The sequence below is a fragment of the Nicotiana sylvestris genome, chromosome 10 (assembly GCF_000393655.2).
Source record: "Nicotiana sylvestris chromosome 10, ASM39365v2, whole genome shotgun sequence".
In the NCBI taxonomy this organism is placed as follows: domain Eukaryota; kingdom Viridiplantae; phylum Streptophyta; class Magnoliopsida; order Solanales; family Solanaceae; genus Nicotiana; species Nicotiana sylvestris.
This window is the reverse complement of record NC_091066.1, coordinates 139,154,216-139,174,563: the sequence shown is the minus strand read 5'-3', so window position 1 is coordinate 139,174,563 and position 20,348 is coordinate 139,154,216. Positions and strand designations below refer to the sequence as shown.

At 39.5% G+C, this 20,348-nt stretch overlaps 1 long non-coding RNA gene across 1 annotated transcript; it reads right to left on the bottom strand.

Moving 5' to 3' along the window:
* Nucleotides 1-11,472: 11,472 nt before the first annotated feature.
* LOC138880419 (uncharacterized) lies at nt 11,473-12,613 on the bottom strand. Its single transcript, XR_011403059.1, has 2 exons — nt 12,447-12,613; nt 11,473-11,821 (listed from the first exon to the last, which is right to left on the bottom strand). It is a non-coding gene; the product is annotated as an uncharacterized lncRNA (long non-coding RNA).
* Nucleotides 12,614-20,348: the final 7,735 nt, after the last annotated feature.

Here is a 20,348-nt window from a genome sequence, read left to right as displayed (position 1 = left end):
ACAACGGGCATAGAATCAATAGAAGGGGCCTCCGCACTAGAATCGCGAACATACGCCAAGTAGGCCAAACATCCCTTCCCGACCATACGTCGAGCTTTCACATACAAGATAACACTACGGGTACAATGACCAGAAGTCCCTCTCCACTCTAAACGGGGTAAATCCGGTAGGCTAAGGTCACGGTTTTGGCATGGCAATCCAAGATAGCATGGTACGGGGATAACCAATCCATCCCCAATATAACATCAAAGTCGACCATGTCCAAAAGCAACAAATCAACACGGGTCTCAAGACCCCCAAACACTACGATACAAGAACGATGAACTTGGTCGACCACAATAGAATCACCCACCGGTGTTGACACATAAACAGGAATACTCAACGAGCCACTAGGCATAACCAAATAGGGTGCAAAATAGGACGACACATATGAATACGTAGATCTGGATCAAATAGTACAGAAGCATCCCTATCACAGACCAGAATAGTACCTGTAATCACAGCATCTGATGACTCAGCCTTTTGCCTGGCTGGCAAAGCATAACAACGGGGTTGGGCCCCACCTCCCTGAATCATATCACTGGGAAGATCTGTTGCTGGTTGATCCCTACCTCTAGCGGTCAGAGCTCCACCTCTAAGACCTCTACCTCCACCTCTACGTCCTTTACCCCCGCCTCTAGCCGGCTGGGTAGGCTGTGGGGCAACTGGTGCCTGGATCATCGGGCGAGGACCCTGCTGCTACAAGCTGCTGGAAGCTCGAGGGCAATATCTGGCAATGTGACTCACATCGCCGCAAGTATAACAAGCCCTCGGCTGCTGAGAATAATGAAGTGGTGGTGCACTCATAGGTGCTGATGGTTAACTGAAGAGCTGCTGGTCAGAATACTGCGGCCGAGAACCGCGACCACCTGGTGTACCATGAGAAGCCTGGAGAGCTGACTGAAAGGGCCTCGAAGGATGGCCTCTACCATAAAAATCCCTACCTCCAGACGAGGTACCACTGAATCTACCAGAATGACGGGGCCTCTTATCAGACCCATGACCACCTCCCTGAGCAAGTGCCATCTCTATCCGGCGGGCACCATCTGCTCCTGAAATGAAATCTCACTACCGACACTCGTGGCCATCTGAACACGGATCGGCTGGGCCAACCCATCAATAACCCTCCGCACCCTCTCTATATCGGTGGGGAGTATCACAATGGCATGACGAGCAAGATCAATGAACCGGGTCTCATACTGGGTGACCGTCATAGGACCCTGCTGGAGACGCTCAAACTGCCTGCGAAGAGCATCTCGCTGAGTAACTGGAAGAAACTTCCCCAGAAATAACTCTGAAAACTGATCCCAGGTCAATGATGGCGACCCTGCTGGCTTGGCTAAAAGGAAATCTCTCCACCAAGTCTTGGCGGATCCTGCTAGGCGAAAAGTGGCGGAGTCGACCCCATTGGTCTCTAAAATACCCATAGTCCGAAGAACCTCATGACAGCTGCATATGAAATTCTGGGAATCCTCTGAAGGTGTGCCACTATATGTGGAAGTGAAGAGCTTGGTGAACCGATCTAGCCTCCACAGAGCATCCGCGGACATAGCCGCACCACCACTGGACTGAGCCGCAATACCTGGCTGGGCTGCCACAGCTGGCTGAACTGCCACGATGGCTGAACTGCTGGAACCTGAGCCTGAGGAGCTACCAGCTCTAGAGTACGAGTATCGGGAGTCTGAATTCCTCCCCCAGCCTGAGATCTGGATGGAGCTATGGGAAGCAAACCCGCTCTAGAAATGCCCTCCATAAAGCCTACCAGTCGGACCAAAGCGTCCTGAAGTACTGGAGTGGCTATAAAACCCTCATGGACCTGAGCTAGGCCCACTAGAACAGCTGGGACCGGAACCTCCTCCTCAAAATAGACCTAAGGCTCCGTCGCAGGAAATGCTGCTCGGGGCTGAGCTCTGCCCCGGCCTCGGCCTCTGGCACGGCCTCGGCCTCGGCCTCTGCCCCTAATAGGGGCTGCTGCTGGGGGCTCAGGCTGTTGCGCGGTAGAAGAGGAAGCACGTATCCTCGCCATCTGCGAAAGAACAGAGTGGAAAGACAATCAGTACTTGAGAAACAGAATCGCACGACAAGAATGAACAAGGTGAAGTTTTCCTAACTCAGTAGCCTCTGCGGGATAAATACAGACGTCTCCGTACTGATCCCTCAGACTCTACTGAGCTTGTCCGTGAGTTGTGAGACCTAAGTAACCTAGTGCTCTGATACCAACTTGTCACGACCCGGATTTCCCACCATCGGGTGTCGTGATGGCACCAACTATCGGAGCTAGGCAAGCCAAATATTTAAAACACCTTTCCTGCTTTATTTCAAACAATATAATAAATGAGACAAAATCTAAGCGGAAGACTTTAAATCTAAAGCAACTGAAAACCAGAAATGCGGAAGTTTAATACACATCACTACCCAAGGTATGGTGTCACTAGCTCACTGACTACTACAGAATACTACAATCAATGTCTGAAGGGAAAATACATCATGTTTTTCTGATACAAGATAAACAAACAAAGAAAAACATGGAAAGGGACTTCGGCCTGCGAACGCCAGCTAGGCTACCTCGAGAGTCCCTGGACTGAAGATAGCTCCCAGAAGTCCTACTGCTGCGGTCCGTAAGCTGCTCCCTGATCTGTGCACCAAAAATGCACAGAGTGTAGCATCAGCACAATCGACCCCATGTGTTGGTAAGTGCCTGGCCTAACCTCGGCGAAGTAGTGACGAGACTAGACAGTACCTACCACAATTAACCTGTACAGATATATATATACAACACGTGCAAGAAAACAATAACAAGATAATACAAAGTAAAACTGGGAGGGGACATGCTAGCGGGGAGTAACAGATAAAAATGAAATATCGGAAATAAGCAGAAGAGACTCCGGTTCCCATGATGTATATATATATATATATATAAGTGGACGGCGTGCCACACGATATCATAATATCATATATAAGTGGACGGCGTTCCACACGATCCCATAATATCATATATAAGTGGACGACGTGCCACACGATCCCATAATATCATATATAAGTGGACAGCATGCCACACGATCCCAATTCATCTTTATCACAGTGCACAATATGTCACTGGCAACAGAGGTCAATAACCAAGTGGACGGCGTGCTACAAGATCCCATAATATCATATATATAAGTGGACGGCGTGCCACACGATCCCATAATATCATATATAAGTGGACGGCGTGCCACACAATCCCATAATATCATATATAAGTGGACGGCGTGCCACACGATCCCATAATATCATATATAAGTGGATGGCGTGCCACACGATCCCAATTCATCTTTATCACAGTGCACAATATGTCATCGGCAACAGAGGCCAATAACCAAGTGGACGGCGTGCCACACGATCCCATAATAAAATATATAATATCTGACTTCATATAGTAGACCCCTTCAGGGAAGAATAACAACTCAATACCTTTAACCCGGCAAGGGTACAGCTAACAACCCAAAATATCCCGACAAGGGAGAATATATATATATCAGTCTACACATCCCGGCAAGGGAGTATTCACAACACATTCTCCTTTTAAATCATTCTTCCTCAACCATTCACATTATATGAAACTTATCAAATAAACAAGGAGCTTGTGTTACATTATTCGAATTAAAAGCAATCAAGACTCACGGTCATGCTAGACTCCGGTGCATAGATAACCGTCACCATGCCTATACACCGTACTCCACATTAGCAAGTAGCAAATATCATCCTAATCCTATTCCCTCAAGCCAAAGTTAGAACAAACACTTACCTCGAATGCTCCAAACTCAACTCACGCTTCTAGTATAGCTTTACCTCTTGATTCCACCACCAATCCGCTCGAATCTAGTCATAAGTTACTTAATCACATTAATAATTACTAAATGAATCATCCCCAATGCATGAAAATAGATTTTTCAAGGTTTTTTCCCAAAAAGGTCAAAATTACCCCCGGACCCACGTGCTCGAAACTCGAGGTTCGGACCAAAACCCGGTTACTCATTCCCCCATGAATCCAAATATATGATTTGTTTTTAAATCGGACCCCAAATTGAGGTCCAACTTCTCAATTTGTAGAAAACCTAGGTTCTACCCAAAACACCCAATTTTCCCCATGAAAATCTTTGATTTGAAGTTGAAATTATGTTAAAAGATATTAAGGAATAAAGAAATTAAGTTAGAAATCACTTACCAATCGTTTTGAAGAAGAAAAGTTGTTTGGAAAATCGCCTCTTAGGTTTTGGGTTTTTGAAAAGTGGAAAAATGACTAAAAATCCCGAATTTATACATTTTTCTGGGGGCTGGCGCAGACCGCACAGAAATGCACCGCGGCCGCGCCGAGGGAGGGGAGAAGTGGGCTCTCTCTGAACCCACCCAGCGCGGACCACACTGATTTGGTGCACGGCCGCGCTGGTCGACCCTCTGAACCCCACCACGCGGACCACACAGAAAAGCACCGCGGCCGCGTGGCTGCCAGCGTGGACCGTGCGGAAATGCCCGCGGCCGCGCTGGGCCTGCAACATCTGAACCTGTATATTTTTTTCTTAGTCCAAGATCTCCCAGGCCCCATTCAAAACTCACCCGAGCCCTCGGGGCTCCAAACCAAACATGCACATAACCTTAAAAACATCTTACGGACTTACTTGTGCGATCAAATCGCCAAAATAACATCATATACATAGGATCAAGCCTCAAACACATGATTTTCTTTCAACTTTCATAAAAACTCAAATTCCCCATTCTAAGTCCGAAACACGTCATATGACGTCCGTTTTTAGCCAAACTTTACAGATAGTGCTGAAAACATATTTAAGAGTCGTACCAGGCGTCGAAGCCAAAATACGAGCCCGATACCACAGTTTTCTGATCAATTTTCTTCTTCATTTTCCTTAGTTAATTTCAGAAAACAATTTCACACAAAAATTCATTTCTCGGGCTTGGGACCTCGGAATTTAATTCCGGGCACACGCCCAAGTCCCATATTTTTCTACGGACCCTCCGGGACCGTCGAATCACAGGTCCGGGTCCGTTTACCCAAAATGTTGACCGAAGTCAACATTATGCATATTAATACCAAATTTCATCAAATATTTTACATAATTCACATATTCTAACATAAAAACTTTCCGGCTACGCGCCCGAACTGCGCACGCCAATCGAGGCAACTAAAAGCGAGGTTTTCAAGGCCTCGAAAGCGCAGAACAAGGATGAACTGTGGTGATGACCCTTCAGGTCGTCACAATCACAAGGCATCAAGGCACATATGACACTGAGCGCTCATGCGCGCATACGAACACGTGGAAAGAATTTCAAGAGTTACTTTTCAAGCTGAATCAAGGACGCACGATGAGAATTCAAGAATGTGAAGTTTTTCCTAAAGGTTCTGCAGCCTCTCGAGGATAAATACAGACGTCTCCATACCGATCCACGAAACTCTACTAAACCTGCTCATAACTCGCGAGACCTATGTAACCTAGGCTCTGATACCAACTTGTCATGACCCAAATCCTGAACCTGGTCGTGATAGTGCCTCTCGTGAAGACAAGGCCGGCCAGTCTAACCCAATTCATTTTTTTAAACAGTTATTTAACACAATTATAGTACAACATGGTTTAATAATACCAAATAGCGGAAAATATAAATAAAATGCGAAAACCCAGCCCGACCAGCCCTAACCGGGGTGTCACAAGTCACGAGCATCTACTAGGGTATAAATACAACTAAAAGCTTAGAGTGTACAAATACAGACTAATGAAATAAGGAGAGAGAAAAGCAGTGCTGCGAGCGCCGATAGCTACCGTACTAAACTCTGATGACTCTGCCTCTGATCAGCCAAAACATACCTGAATCTGCACACAAGATGCAGGGAGTAATGTGAGTACTCCAACTCAGTGAGTAATAAATATAAATAATGGCTGAAAGCAAGAAAACATGTACAGGCACAAAACATTCTATACAGAAACAGTGAAATCACTTAAAACCAGTAAATCAGTGAAGTATCAAATGAAATCTCTTTTAAAACAATTAAAATAGGTAATTTGGCAATAAATAACAAGTAGAAATCTGCGCCTCGGGCTCAGTATCAAAATACAAGTAGAAATCTGCCCCTCGGGAACAGTATCAAAATAATAAGTAGAAATCTGTCCCTCGGGCACAGTATAAGTCACTCAGTACATTATCAGCCCCTCGGGCTCACTCTCAGAACAATATCAACCCCGGGGGCTACCTGACAATCACTCATATCAGCCCCTCGGGCATAGTATCAATCACTCAGCATAATGGGTACCCGTGCTCACTGTGGGTTTGCAGACTCCGGAGGGGCCCCTTACGGCCCAAGCGCTATATCAAGCCACCTCGTGGCATCATCACTCAGCATATCCTCACATCACTCAAACTACCGTGTAGCATATAAAGTATCATAGGCACTCGGCCTCATATCACTCGGCCTTACATCAAGCTACCGCGTGGCGTATAAAGTATCATAGGCCCTCAGTCTCATATCACTCGGCCTCACATCACTCAAGCCACCGCGTGGCGTATAAAGTATCATAGGCCCTCGGCCTCATATCACTCAGCATATCCTCACATATGGCCCTCGGCCTCACTCAGTCCGAAAATCATCATAAGCCCCTCGGCCATTTGTAAAACAGTAGTTTTCAGCCCAAAATATCATTTGAGTTTCAAATCTGTATAAAAGTGGCTGAGTTTGTAAAATAATAATCATCAACAGGACTGAGTTTAAATATAAGTCAAAACAGTGAGGAAATAGTGATAAAAATCCCCGAAGGGTTAAATAATTGGCACGAAGCCCAAATATGGCAAACAACCCAAATCATGATGATAACAAATAAGTTTTAGTAAAATACGCATTAAAATCATCAATCGTGATGGACCAAGTCACAATCCCCAGTAGTAAAAGACCCCGCGCTCATCATCTAACGCGTGTTTTACCTCAATATAGCACTACGATGTGCAATTCGGGGTTTCAAACCCTCAGGGCATCATTTACAATCATTACTCACCTCGAACCGGCTAATTCTCTAGCTCGCGATGCCTTTGCCCCTCGAATTGACCTCTGAATGCCTTGAATCTAGCCATAACGATTCGATTCAGTTAATAAAAATTATAGGAATTAATTCTATATGGAATTCTACATTTTTCATCAAAAATCCGAAATTACACTCAAAATTCGCCTGTGGGGCCCACATCTCGAAACCCGGCAAAAGTTATAAAATATGAAATCCCATCCAACCACGAGTCCAACCATACAAATTTTACAAAAATCCGACAATAATTCGGCCTCCAAATCTAGAATTTTCGTTTTTGAAAGGTTTACAATTTTCTCCAATTTCTTCCATTTGATTCACTAATTCATGATAAAAATTACCATGGAATCATTAAATATAATCACTTTTAGATATAGAACACTTACCCCAATCCATATGGTGAAAATCGCTTCGAAAATCGCTTTAATCCGAGCTCCGTAGCTCAAACAAATGGGAAAAATCTCGGACTCCCGAAGTATACACAGTCCAGGAATTTTGGGGGGTACTGTTCATATGTTTTTACTATTCACGGTACTGTTCACGGTACTGTTCATGGGGATACTGTACACGGTACTGTTTCTGCAATTTTCTGTAATTTTTTCCAAGTCCGAAATCACTCCGAGACACCTCCGAAACACTCCCGATTCCTCAGGGCTCCTAACCAAACATATACACTATTTCAACAACATCCAACGAACTTAACCGTGCGATCAAATCGCCAACATAACGTCATATACCATGAATTAAGCTTTAAAATCCAAGAATTCTTTCAAATTTCATAAAACATCAAATTTTCCATTTTGAGTCCGAAACACGTCAAACGACGTCCGTTTTCAACCAAACTTTACATAAAGTGCTTAAATCATATGTAAGACCTGTACCGGGCGCCGGAACCAAAATACGGACCCGATATCATCACTTTCTAATCAAATTTCATTTCCATTTTCCTTAAATATTTTCAGAAAATAATTTTACTCAAAAATTCATTTCTCGGGCCTAGGACCTCGGAATTCGATGATTCTTGTTCCTATGAGTCACAAATAATGATATGAACATATTCCTTTAATCGAAACTCAATTCGGAGTTTGTTTGCTTAGTGCGATACCTATTTTGCTCATTAAACAATTAACATATGATTCACGTGAAAAACTCGATCGCGACTTGATGAAATTAAACCAAAATTTCCAGATCACTCCTATAATTCATTATCAAAATTCCGGAAGTCTCGAAATCAAATTTCGATCTTTAGAACTAAAAATGGATCTTTGGATCATTACATGCTTATGCTCAAAACGGCAAAATCTTCCAAAAACTCTTCCAAAACTTATCCGAGCCTCATGGGACCCCGACCAAAAATGCCAACATAATTCATAACATCATTCAAACCTGCTCCAATCATCAAAATACCTCAAACAACATAAAATTACCCAAAACTCATCGAATTCAAGCCTAAGTTTCCAAAAACTTCCGAAATACTCTTTCAATCAAAAACCCGACCAAACAATGTCCGAATAACCTGAAATTTCGCACACACATCACAAATGACATAATGAAGCTACAACAACTCTCGGAATTTCATTCTGACCACTATATCAAAATCTCGCCTATCAACCGGAATTCGCCGAAATAATAACTTCGCCAATTCAAGCCTAATTCTACACTGAACCTCCAAAACCAATTCCGATCACACTCCTAGGTCACAAATCACCTAACGGAGCTAACCAAATCATAAAAATTCCAATCCGAGATCAAATACACATAAGTCAAATTTTGGTCAAACCTTTCAAATTTCAAGCTTCAATTGAGAATTGTTCTTCCAAGTTCATTCTGATTAACCTGAAACCCAACACCAATGATTTACATAAGTCATAATACATCACACGGGGCAACTTATGCCCAAGAACTGGCGAGCGAAGTGCAAAAGCTCAAAACGACCGGTCGGGTCGTTACAACATAAATTTTTCCAATTTGGGTCCGGATCACGTCAAACGACGTCCCGTTTTCAACCAAGTTTCACAAGAATGACTCAAGTCATATATAAGACCTGTACCGGGCGCCGGAACCAAAATACGGGCCCGATACCAACACGTTCTAATCAAATTTCTTTTTTTTTTCTTTAAACATTTTCAGAAAATAATTTCACTTAAAAATTCATAACTCGGTCTTGGGACCTCGGAATTTGATTCTGAGCATACGCCCATGTCCCATATTTTCCTACGGACCCTCCGGGACCGTCAAATCACGGATTCCAGTCCGTTTACCCAAAATATTGACCGGAGTCAAACTTATTCATTTCGAGGTAAAAACTTAGAAATTTTCACAAGATTTCTCGTTTAAGCTTTCCGGCTACGCGCCCAGACTGCACACACAAATCGAGGCGACTCTAAATGATGTTTTTAGGGCCTCGGAGACAGATTTCAATTAGAAACAGGTGATGACCCCTTTGGGACGTCACAAGTTGTATCTTACTAGGATTAAAGAAATATTTTCATTACAATTTATATGTTTTGATCTACGAAGATTTTACCGAAAAAACCTTGAAAAAATTCGAATAACCCGAAAACCCGAGAAAACCCGAGAGAGTAAAACCCGAGTTTTATTAGTTTGGTTTGGTCTTTAAATTTAATAACCCGACACAATTGGTTTGGTTTAGTAATTATAAAATCCGAACCAACCCGACCTATGTATACACCCTGTGAATACTTGTCTAGGATAATCCATTGACAGAGCACAATTATTTCGCTATGGAAAAAGAATACTTACAAGAAATACTTATACTTCTTTGTGGTTCAATTTTATTATTTGTGGACATCGAGTATATACATATAGCTAGGGGTGTATATAGGTCGGTTGGTTTGGATTTTACAATTATCAAACCAGACCAATTGTGTTGGGTTATTAAATCTAAAAACCAAACCAAACCAATAAAACTGGGGTTTTTCACTCTCAGTTTTTTTCGGGTTTTCTCGGGTTTTTGGGTTATTCGGGTTTTTCGGATTTTTTTTCCCTGTAAAAACTTCGTAGAACAAAACAAATAAATTGGGCTCAAAATACTTTTTTAGTCCTAGTAAGATACAACTATATATAGTATTTTCCAAGAAAATAATACAAAATATGAGATATGTCATGGCATTATCCTAAAATATTTAACAATAAAGACAATAAAATTATGTAATATAAATATTGCTAATTAAAAAAATAATAAAAATAAACATAATCTAAAAGTACTAAGTCGTGCTAAAATAAGTAGAATAATAAGGGAGTATTAATTACATGACTAAACGCTAAAGGAAAAATAAAAATAGGTTATGCATTTTTATCTAAATTATTGCAAAACAAAAATAGATATTCAATACATTCCCGTTCGTAGTATTGAATTGAATATCTTCTGTTAGCATTAGTATTGATTTGATTTTGGTTTGGGCTTTTGCTAGGACTACTTAATTTATTAATGTTAATGGCTATAAAACTTATTGCAACATTCAAAAGTTCTAAGTCAAGCCTTGAAATAATACCTCAAAAGATAAAATTATGAAATCTTTTAAGAAATATTTATAAATTAAACCACAATAATTATATTTATATATTAAATATATCTAAAATTTCTATATATGTAGTGTCGGGTTGGTTTGGTTTCGGCTTGACTTTCTTTAGTTAAAACCAAACCAAACCAATTATGGTCGGGTTCTTTTTCCAACACCAAACCAAACCATAGTCGGATTTTTTTTCTCGGTTTGACTCGGATTATCGGGTTGATGCGGTTTGTCGGTTTCCTTTGTACACCCCTACATATAGCAAACTAAATAGGTGAAATTTGGATTTTGTCAGAAAATGGCACTACAACATTTTGCATATGTAGCTACAAAATACATTGTAGCTAAATATAAAATTTCCGTAGCTAAACACTTTAGCCACAATATATTTTTCCGTAGCAAAATGTAGCGTAGCTAAAAGTTAGCTACAGACTTTATATGATCCGTGGCTAAGGACTAGTACTTATTGCTACTTATATTTTCTGCGTTGTAGCTATATTGATAACATTTTTTTGCGACGAAATATATACTCATAGCAAATAATCTTAATCTTTTGCCACGGCAAATAAACTATATAGCAATCTTTATATTTTGCCACAAAGTGTTTCACTGTGGCAAAAGACTTTATTTGTTTTGCCACGAAAATTCAAATCTTGTGGCTATTTTTATATTTTATTTTCGTGACAATAGTACTTTTTTCAGTTACAATTTCAAAAATTCATAGCTATGAATTGAAGTATTTGCCACAAATATTTAGGTAGCTAGCTAAATATTTCTTCTTTTGCTACGAAAATGGGAATGTATAATCATATTTTTATTACGTGATAATTATATATATATTCAGCCACGAATTCAAACTTTTATTGCCACAAATTAAAGAATTTGCTACAAGAATAACTAGTTACAATATTTTTCATAATAGCTAAAATTCTAAATATTTTAGATTCCAAAATAAATTCAAAGTTACACATAAGCTTTTAATAAAGTAGCTACGAATAAAAAGAATTTACATTTCACAATAGGTTTCAAGTTACACATAATTGCAAATTTTAAAGCATTCACGATGCACAATTTTTCTACAACACCATCTTGCTTGAGACACCGTTTCTTCTTTTACTCCTCCTCGGATCTTCAACTGTACCTTATCTTGGTCTTTAATTTTTCATTGCTCTAACTCCACCAATTTACCTGTCAAAAAAAATATTTTTAACACCACAAAGTAAAAATAACTGACTATATATGTTTAACAGATACAACTGAATTAAAACTTTAACACAAAAATGTAAGTTCAATTAGTAAAAACATTAATAGAATAATTTCAAGCAGACAACAAGCATGTCTTGATAAATATTTTACAAGAATTTCTAACAGATAACAACATGAAAAAACACAAAGCAACAAATGAAGTAAAAAAGAAAATTTTGAACACTTTTTAAACAACTTAAATTATCTTCATCCCAAAAGGGCAGCCCGATGCACTAAACTCTCATTATGCGCGGAGTCCAGGGAAGGGTCGGACCACTAGGGTATATCGTACACAGTCTCATCCTACATTTCTGCAAGAAGTTGTTTCCACGGCTCGAACTCGTGACCTTATGGTCACATGAAGACAACTTTACCAGTTACGCCATTAAATTATCTTCATCCCAATTTTGTAATATTGTTTTTCTGTTCAAACTCTCAATCACTAATCAAAAATAAGATACAATATCTATCAAATTGCCGGAATAATTCACAAAATTGTACCCAAAAATCCAAGTGAAGTAGGTATAAAAAGATTTACAATCTCTAAAATATAGAAATATGAGCTTACCTCTTATGTCAGAGAATAGAGAAGCGATTGGGTTTTCTCTCGCTCTTCTTTGTCATTATCGGTCTCCTTAGTTTAGCCATGGTTAAAGAATAAAATAGAAAAGTGGGGAAGGGGAGGTGGCGGCGGGAGGGAGAGGAGGTCAGAGTGTAGTTAGGTTTGGGCGATTTGCAGTCATATTCTATTTTTATACCACCTTTTAACCTATACCCTATTTTTAAAAACAATTGATCTCGTAACCAACTAACAAAAAATTCGTAATAATATGACCATTATACCCCTTCCAAAACATATAAAAGTTGCATCAAGCATACCCAAATTCAAATTTCAGATCTCCTCCGTATCTCCTCCATCAGTCCGTCTCTCTTGCGATCGCCTCTCGCAACCAGATTCAAATTCCAAATTCAAATTCAAATTCAAATACATTGTAAGTATTCAAATTCATCTCCAGAATTCAAAATAGCTTTTGAATTATATGTTTTTTGATTGATTAAAGTTTTTTGGCAAACTTCACTGATATGCTGAATTTGCATTCTAAACCTGTTTGACGATGAATTCTAACATTCTAATCCGACAAATATCCTGAAACAAGCTGAAGTTATTCAGTTCATATCTAAAAAATTCAACAAAACGAGCTGGCAAATAACACAACGAAGAAAAAATTATATTAAAACATTATATGAGTGTTTTAATATTTAAAACACCTATGCACAAAAAACTTCAGCATAGGTGCTGAAGTTTTTTTGTTAATATTTAAAAGCTGGAGTTTTCCTATTACACTAGGTAAAAAAAATAAAATATCAATTAAAATTTCATATTGCACAAAAAACTTCGGCATAAGTGCTGAAGTTCTTTAGTTAATATTTAAAAACTTCAGCAGGACGAGCTGAAGTTTTCCTCCTACACTAGGTGAAAAATAAAACATAAATTAAAATTTCATATTGCACAAAAAACTTCGGCACAGGTGCTGAAGTTTTTTAGTTAATCTGTAAAAACTTCGGGTAATGGAGCTGAAGTTTTTCTCCTGCACTATGTATTTTATTATCATTTTTTGGAAAAACTTCATACCAAAAAAATAAAACATCAATTAAAATTTCATAATGCACAAAAAACTTCGACATAAGTGCTGAAGTTCTTTAGTTAATATTTAAAAACTTCAGCAGGACGAGCTGAAGTTTTCCTCCTACACTAGGTGAAAAATAAAACATAAATTAAAATTTCATATTGCACAAAAAACTTCGGCACAGGTGCTGAAGTTTTTTAGTTAATCTGTAAAAACTTCGGGTAATGGAGCTGAAGTTTTTCTCCTGCACTATGTATTTTATTATCATTTTTTGGAAAAACTTCATACCAAAAAAATAAAACATCAATTAAAATTTCATAATGCACAAAAAACTTCGACATAAGTGCTGAAGTTTTTTGGTTAATATTTAAAAAATTCAGCAGGAGGAGCTGAAGTTTTCCTCCTACACTGGGTAAAAAATAAAAACATAAATTAAAATTTTATATTGCACAAAAAACTTCGGCATAGGTGCTGAAGTTTTTTAGTTAATATTTAAAACCTTCAGCAGGAGGAGCTGAAGTTTTCCTCCTGCACTATGTATTTTATTATCATTTTTTTGGAAAAACTTTATAGCAAAAAATGCCTATGTTTTCAGGAATATGTAAAATATTTTTCATATAATTTTTTGTATGCTGAAGTTTTTTTAGTTCATCTACTAAAAATGCTTAATATTTTGTCGTGCAATATGTAATTTTCGGATAAGTTTTTGTTAATTGTTCTGTTATTTACTAAGTTTAAGAAGAATTTTTAGATGCTTGAAGTTTTCATCAAGCACTATGTATTTTATTATTATTTTTTGAAAAAATTTCATACCAAAAGATGCTTAATATTCGGGTTAGTTTTTAAGAACACCACAAGTGGGGATTCTTAAAATTCGTACTACAAGTGGTATGTCTATCATCTCCAACTACTTTATGGAGATTATTTATGTATGATATATACATTAGAACTTGGGGTATGGTGATTGGAGGCCATAAATTTCCAATTTAAATACATGATCATGGTAGGGATTTAAAGGTGAATAGTTGATGGAATTTTGTTGGTTGGGTGTGAATGGTTGATCACACATATGATGTTAGGAGTATAAATTGTTAAAGACTAATGGTGGGATGAAATTATTGGTTAATAGTGATAGTTGGAGGAACCAATACTATCGTTATGAGGTGTAAATATCTATGCCTACAAGATGTTTGATAATAGGCCTAAATGGCATAAGTTATGGGAATTATTACTAATATTGACCCTATTGAACGTTGTATTGTAGATGGAAGTTACCTAAGAGTAGTGGATCATTGTAGTACCATTAAGGGGAAAGTCCCAGACATGTATGGCTAAAACCCCGTCTTTTAGAAATCGAGCTTCATCGATGTTTGTGTGATTTTGGATAGATTCGATGCGCGTGGAGGCCAATTTGAGGGTCAAAGGCGTCGCGAGCTAGAGGATTAGCCGGTTCGAGGTAAGTAATGATTGTAAATACTGTCCTGAGGGTTTGAAACCCCGGATTATACGTCGTTGTGTTACTTTGAGGTGACTTGCACGCTGGATGACGAGCGTGGGGTAGAGCACTGCTGGGGATTGTGACCTAGTCCACCCCGAACGAATATTTTAATACGTATTTGATAGTTAATTGTTTGAAATTATTATATTTTTGGGTTGTATGCCATGTGTGGGGCCTTGTGCCGACTTGTTGAGACCCTTAGGGGCATTTTTACTATCTTTCCTCAGTCTATTTGTTTGAAAGCATATTCTCAGTCATGTTTTACCTTTTTACTGCTCAAATCTGGCTTTATCACTATATTCTTAAAATGTGGAAATTGTTTTGGGCTGAGTTTCCTGTTTTACTGAGATAGACCGAGGGTCTGATTGTGAGATTGATGACTGAGAGTCTGATGGTAAAGTTAATGACTGAGAGAGGCCGAGGGCCTAGTTGTGAGGATTATATATATATGGATCGGGCTGCACGCCACAGCGATTCTTATATGGATCGGGCTGCGCGCCGCAGCAATATCGCGTTTGGGGTGTAGGAGCCCCTCCGGAGTCTGCACACCCCCAGTGAGCGCTATCGACTATTTATATGGATGGGGCCGTGCGCCGCACCGATGCATTGATCGGGCTGCACGCCGCAGCGGTTACTTTGATTTCAGTTATTGTGAGAGATATACGGATCGGGCTGCACACCGCAGCGGTTACTATATGGTACCAATTGAGCGTGAATGCTGAGTGCGAGTACTGATTGGTAAGAGTTGAGTCACGAGTGACAGAGAGGCTAGCCCGAGGGGCGATAGATATATACATGCATATGAGTGATGTTTTTGCCTGAGAGGCCTGTTTATGGACTTATTGATTTCACTCCTCTTTAAAGTGAATTTCTATCGAATATGTTGATTTATCGATTGTTTTCACTCATCTTTATATTGAGCCTATGTCGGAAAGTTGAACAAATATTTTAAAACAACTTTTATTTAAACTGGGGTTTATGAGATGTTCAGAAACTGATCACTGATTTGGCATTGGTTATTTCTACTGAGATTTTTGAGTTATGAAGTGTTTATGATTACTGTTTTGCCCGAGGGGCTGTTTTACAAACTATGTTTTTCCCGAGGGTCCGATTATGGCTTTAATCTCTATTATATCTTAAATGGTATTGAACCCCTACTGAAACTGCTGGAAAGTATTTCAAAATGATTTTTACTAAAAACTGGATTTTTAAAAGGGAAGATTGACTCGTATTATGATTTGAAGGCCTGTTGTGTTTATTGCGCCTAATGTGAATGTGGATTCATTGTTTCCTACTGCTCAACCTTTATTTACTCTTATTACTTACTGGGTTGGAGTACTCACATTACTCCCTGCAACTCGTGTGCAGATTCAGGTATATCGGAACCCGGTAGTGGGTGTTGATAGCTCAGCCGCGGAGTCATCAGAGTTAGCAAGGTGGCTGCATGACGTTCGCAGCACCGCTTCCTTCCCCTCATTGTTGTTGCTGTATTTAGTACATTTTTAGACTTTCGTTGTATTCAGACCTTGATAGTTGCTCATGACTAGTGACACCCCGATGTCGGGCTGGTATTTTATTCCGCACTGTTATTGCAGGATTTTACTATGAAACATTGTTTAATTTAAAGAATTAAAAATGACTCTTAATGCTTAAAGGGTTAAGGTAAGTGTTGTGTCGGCTGGCCTTGTCTTCACGAGAGGCGCCATCATGACCGGGCCGGTTTGGGGTCGTGACAAGTTGGTATCAGAGCCTAGGTTACATAGGTCTCACGAGTCATGAGCAGGTTTAGTAGAGTCTCGTGGATCGGTACAGAGACGTCTGTATTTATCTTAGAGAGGCTGCAGAACCTTTAGGAAAACTTCACATTCTTGAATTCTTATCGTGCGTCCTTTGATTCAGCTTGAAATGTAACTCTTTGAATTCCTTCCACGCATTCGTGTGTGCGCATTACCGCTCAATATCAGATATGCCTTGATGACTTGTGATTCCCTGATCGAGGGGCGAGATACGATCTCGGTGTGTTGTTGTTGGGCCAGTATGGAGGACTTGAGGCCGGATTTTTTCCTATAGCTTGAGCACCGAGGTGCTGATTGTGTGAGCAAGTGTTTTGAACTTATATATTCGGTATTGTCCCTATTAGTGGAAGTGACAGTTGAGTAACTATGTGATGAGTATGTTAGTACTGCGAGATGTATTCATATGATTTGGAAACGACAAGAAGGGTCTGCTAGAGGATAGAAGAACTATTAGGTGCTTGAATTCCATCTTGATTCGAGGTATAGCCCCGATTTATAAGCGTGAGAAGAATCTTTTCATGTTTCCCAGTTGTGAGTGAATTAAAAAAAAATCATGTTGCGGTATGAGTTCAGACTCAAGAAGACTAAGTGACTGCGTACAGTTAATGATGGTGGAAGGTATACATAAATGTTAGTTAAGGCAGAGCAGGTGGGTTATCTCCTACAAAGTGTTCTGGAGTTGTGTGATCTTTATGTTGTCTGTTAGAAGATCCCATTTACAAGTGAAATATATATGTGAATTTAATTTGGGTCGCTTAAGAGAGTGGGTTTAATTGTTATGAGAGTAAATACGAGATTTGTAGAAGATATGAAGTACCAGATGGTCTGTGTTCCACGAGCTTATGAAGGATTGAGTTAATCTCACTATGGTATTATGGCAGCAATAAAGCGTATGTGTTATGAGTTATGGTGTGTGTTTGACCTATGGCTTTGAGCCAAGTGGGGGAGTCCGCTATTGAATAGTTGATTGCACGGTTATATGCTCTAATGGTCCCAGTTCGAGGCGCATTTGTGAATCAGTTATGGCTCGAGTAAAGGAAATTTCAATAAAGGCTATGTTATGCTTTATGGGTGTACGAAAATCGGGGAATGACTTGAGTTGTGGTTGGTAACGAATGCTCGGTGCATAGAGCAAGAAGTTGCTTGGTTATATTGGAATGAGGTCACATTCTACAGTGTCGGAGTGCAAATGAATCACAGGTTGTTCGGTTCGTTTAATCAATTTAACTGCGATTTGAGTAGAGTGGATGCCTCTAGAGAATGGTCCTATTGTGTTCAAAATTTTACATGCAATAATTGGAGGCTTTCAAGTTGTACTTATGGATATAAACTGAGTTTCCTTGGAAGTTGTCAAGACTTGTGGTATTTTTCATATTAATTGTGGGATTCTATGTATCTATATCAGGAGGTAACAGATTTAGATCCGCAGTAAGTTCTTCAGAGCGAAGTATTTCGAATGTGGTGCTTTTGGGAATATTTAAGAGAGAATATCAAGTTAAAGATGAATCAGAAGGAAATTTAGATAGATGGGGTAGCTTGATAGTAGACCGAATCGGTATGGTAAGGATATGATTAATTCCTGGTGTGTGTTCGAGGTAATAAGTTCTTTCAGGTATTTTGTGGCGATGCTCTTAGGTTTTGATGGCTTGCTTAGCTTGATTGAGTTAGAAGGATTAAGTCCTGACAGGTCTGATTTGTCCAAAGGGAACTCGGAGAGTTCTTGATGGTTTTACTGCAGTTTGGAGATGTATATTTTCTATGGGCCTGCGTAGCATGGGATGTATAGTGATTTTCTTCTAGATGGGACCAATGGAAAGTTCTTGACTGGTTGAGTACGTAGATGTTTGTGGCTCGGAAGGGATATGAATTTCTCGTGGTTATCCTAGAGTGGTACGGTTTATACGGTATGTTGGGTAAGACTGAGATTTGCATGTGTAAGGTCACAGTTCAAATTTGAATGGAAGGTCATAAATTCTTAGGCAGCGCGGGTAGTTTCAGATAATTAGAGAAATGAACTTCAGATGATTTGAGAAAGGATCTTCGGATGATTAAGGAAATGGTAATGCTAATTGAGGTGATTTGACGAGGGTATATGTTCCATAAAGAGTCAATGTGATTGAGTTGATGGAACTTCGGTAGTATTGCAGCACTTATCATTAGGTTAGCTGCTGATATTCGGGTTTTCTTGGCGGCACCGAAGAATTTTAGAGTATCTCCCGTGGGGTGATTGGGTACTAGAGGAGAGTTATATATGAGAGTGGCGGAATTGGGATCAGATATGGTAATTCATGTGTTTTATGGACTTTGAGACTGGGAGTTCTCATATACAGGTTAGCTTGTGGTTGTGGATGGCAAAATGTAGGTAAGTTAGTCAGATATTAGTATGTGCTATGCTTCAGCCATTGTGGACCTTCGAAGGATTATTTATCTTTTGTGTGTAACTGGAGTTGATGTATGGTCCATTGGTAGACCTATATGGGATATGTGTCCGGCATCGAGATGGTTTTGTTGACTTCAAGTTGCTATTGGTGAAGGATGTGTGGCTTCGGTTGTTTTGAGCTATTAGCAATTATGGGGATCTATGTGTTACCTTTCTGTGTTGTGAGACGATATGATCTGTTGGTTATAGGCACCTATGGTGCGGTTCTATCGGAGTTTCATAATGGAAGTCGAGCGGGAAGAGAAATTTGGTATTGCTTGGTGAACGGCATATCGGTTATGTCCTATCGGGTGTGCATGGTGTATGTTATTTGCTTCACCGCGAGTATGATGAATTTCTTTTGTTCCAGATATCAAATTGTGCGTGGTTGTCGATTTCGAGCATAATGACTTAAGGTGGTTCCATGTGGAGCAGTGTTTAAATAAGGTCACGCATTGCAGTGAATATATGTGGAGGTATGACCTTGCAGGTTAGATTCGTGTGTTTTGTTCCTATGATGTGAGACAGGTTCTCAGTCTTGTGTTGTGGTGGTACTAGTGAACTTGAGGTTCAGCTCTTTCATTTGAGTTATTTTTATGATTTGAGTATGTTCGGATTGTTGCGTATTGATGCATATATTGTGCAAGTTGTGGCTTAGGTCTATATGGATGTGTCATATCACAAGAGTAATGTGTGGATTAGAGGAGATCGTTGGGGATCATTAATAAATACAAACAGATTCGATTTCAGCATGTTTGATGGGTAAATATCGAGGTTCGGTTCAGAAATTTGCTATGGTCCTTGCCAAAGGAAAAGTAACCTTATGGATGACTGATCTGAGAGATGGTTATGATTTATTGCGTTTTTCATTTATCATTGGCAGTATATGGAAGTGTTGGAATGAGACTTTAGTTGATAAGAGGTTTCTACCGGTATTCGGGTGTTGTGTGCAACTGCTGTGAATGGAAGTTATCGCTACATGTGTTTGAGTTACGTGGTATATCAGATAATTGCACTTGAGGTTACAGGCATGGGTTACTACAGCTAGTTCGGGTCTATTCAAAGTATAGGTGTGAGGTTTTGATCGTATTGATGTTTTCAGAAGTGAAAATGTGGTTCTATGGTTTAT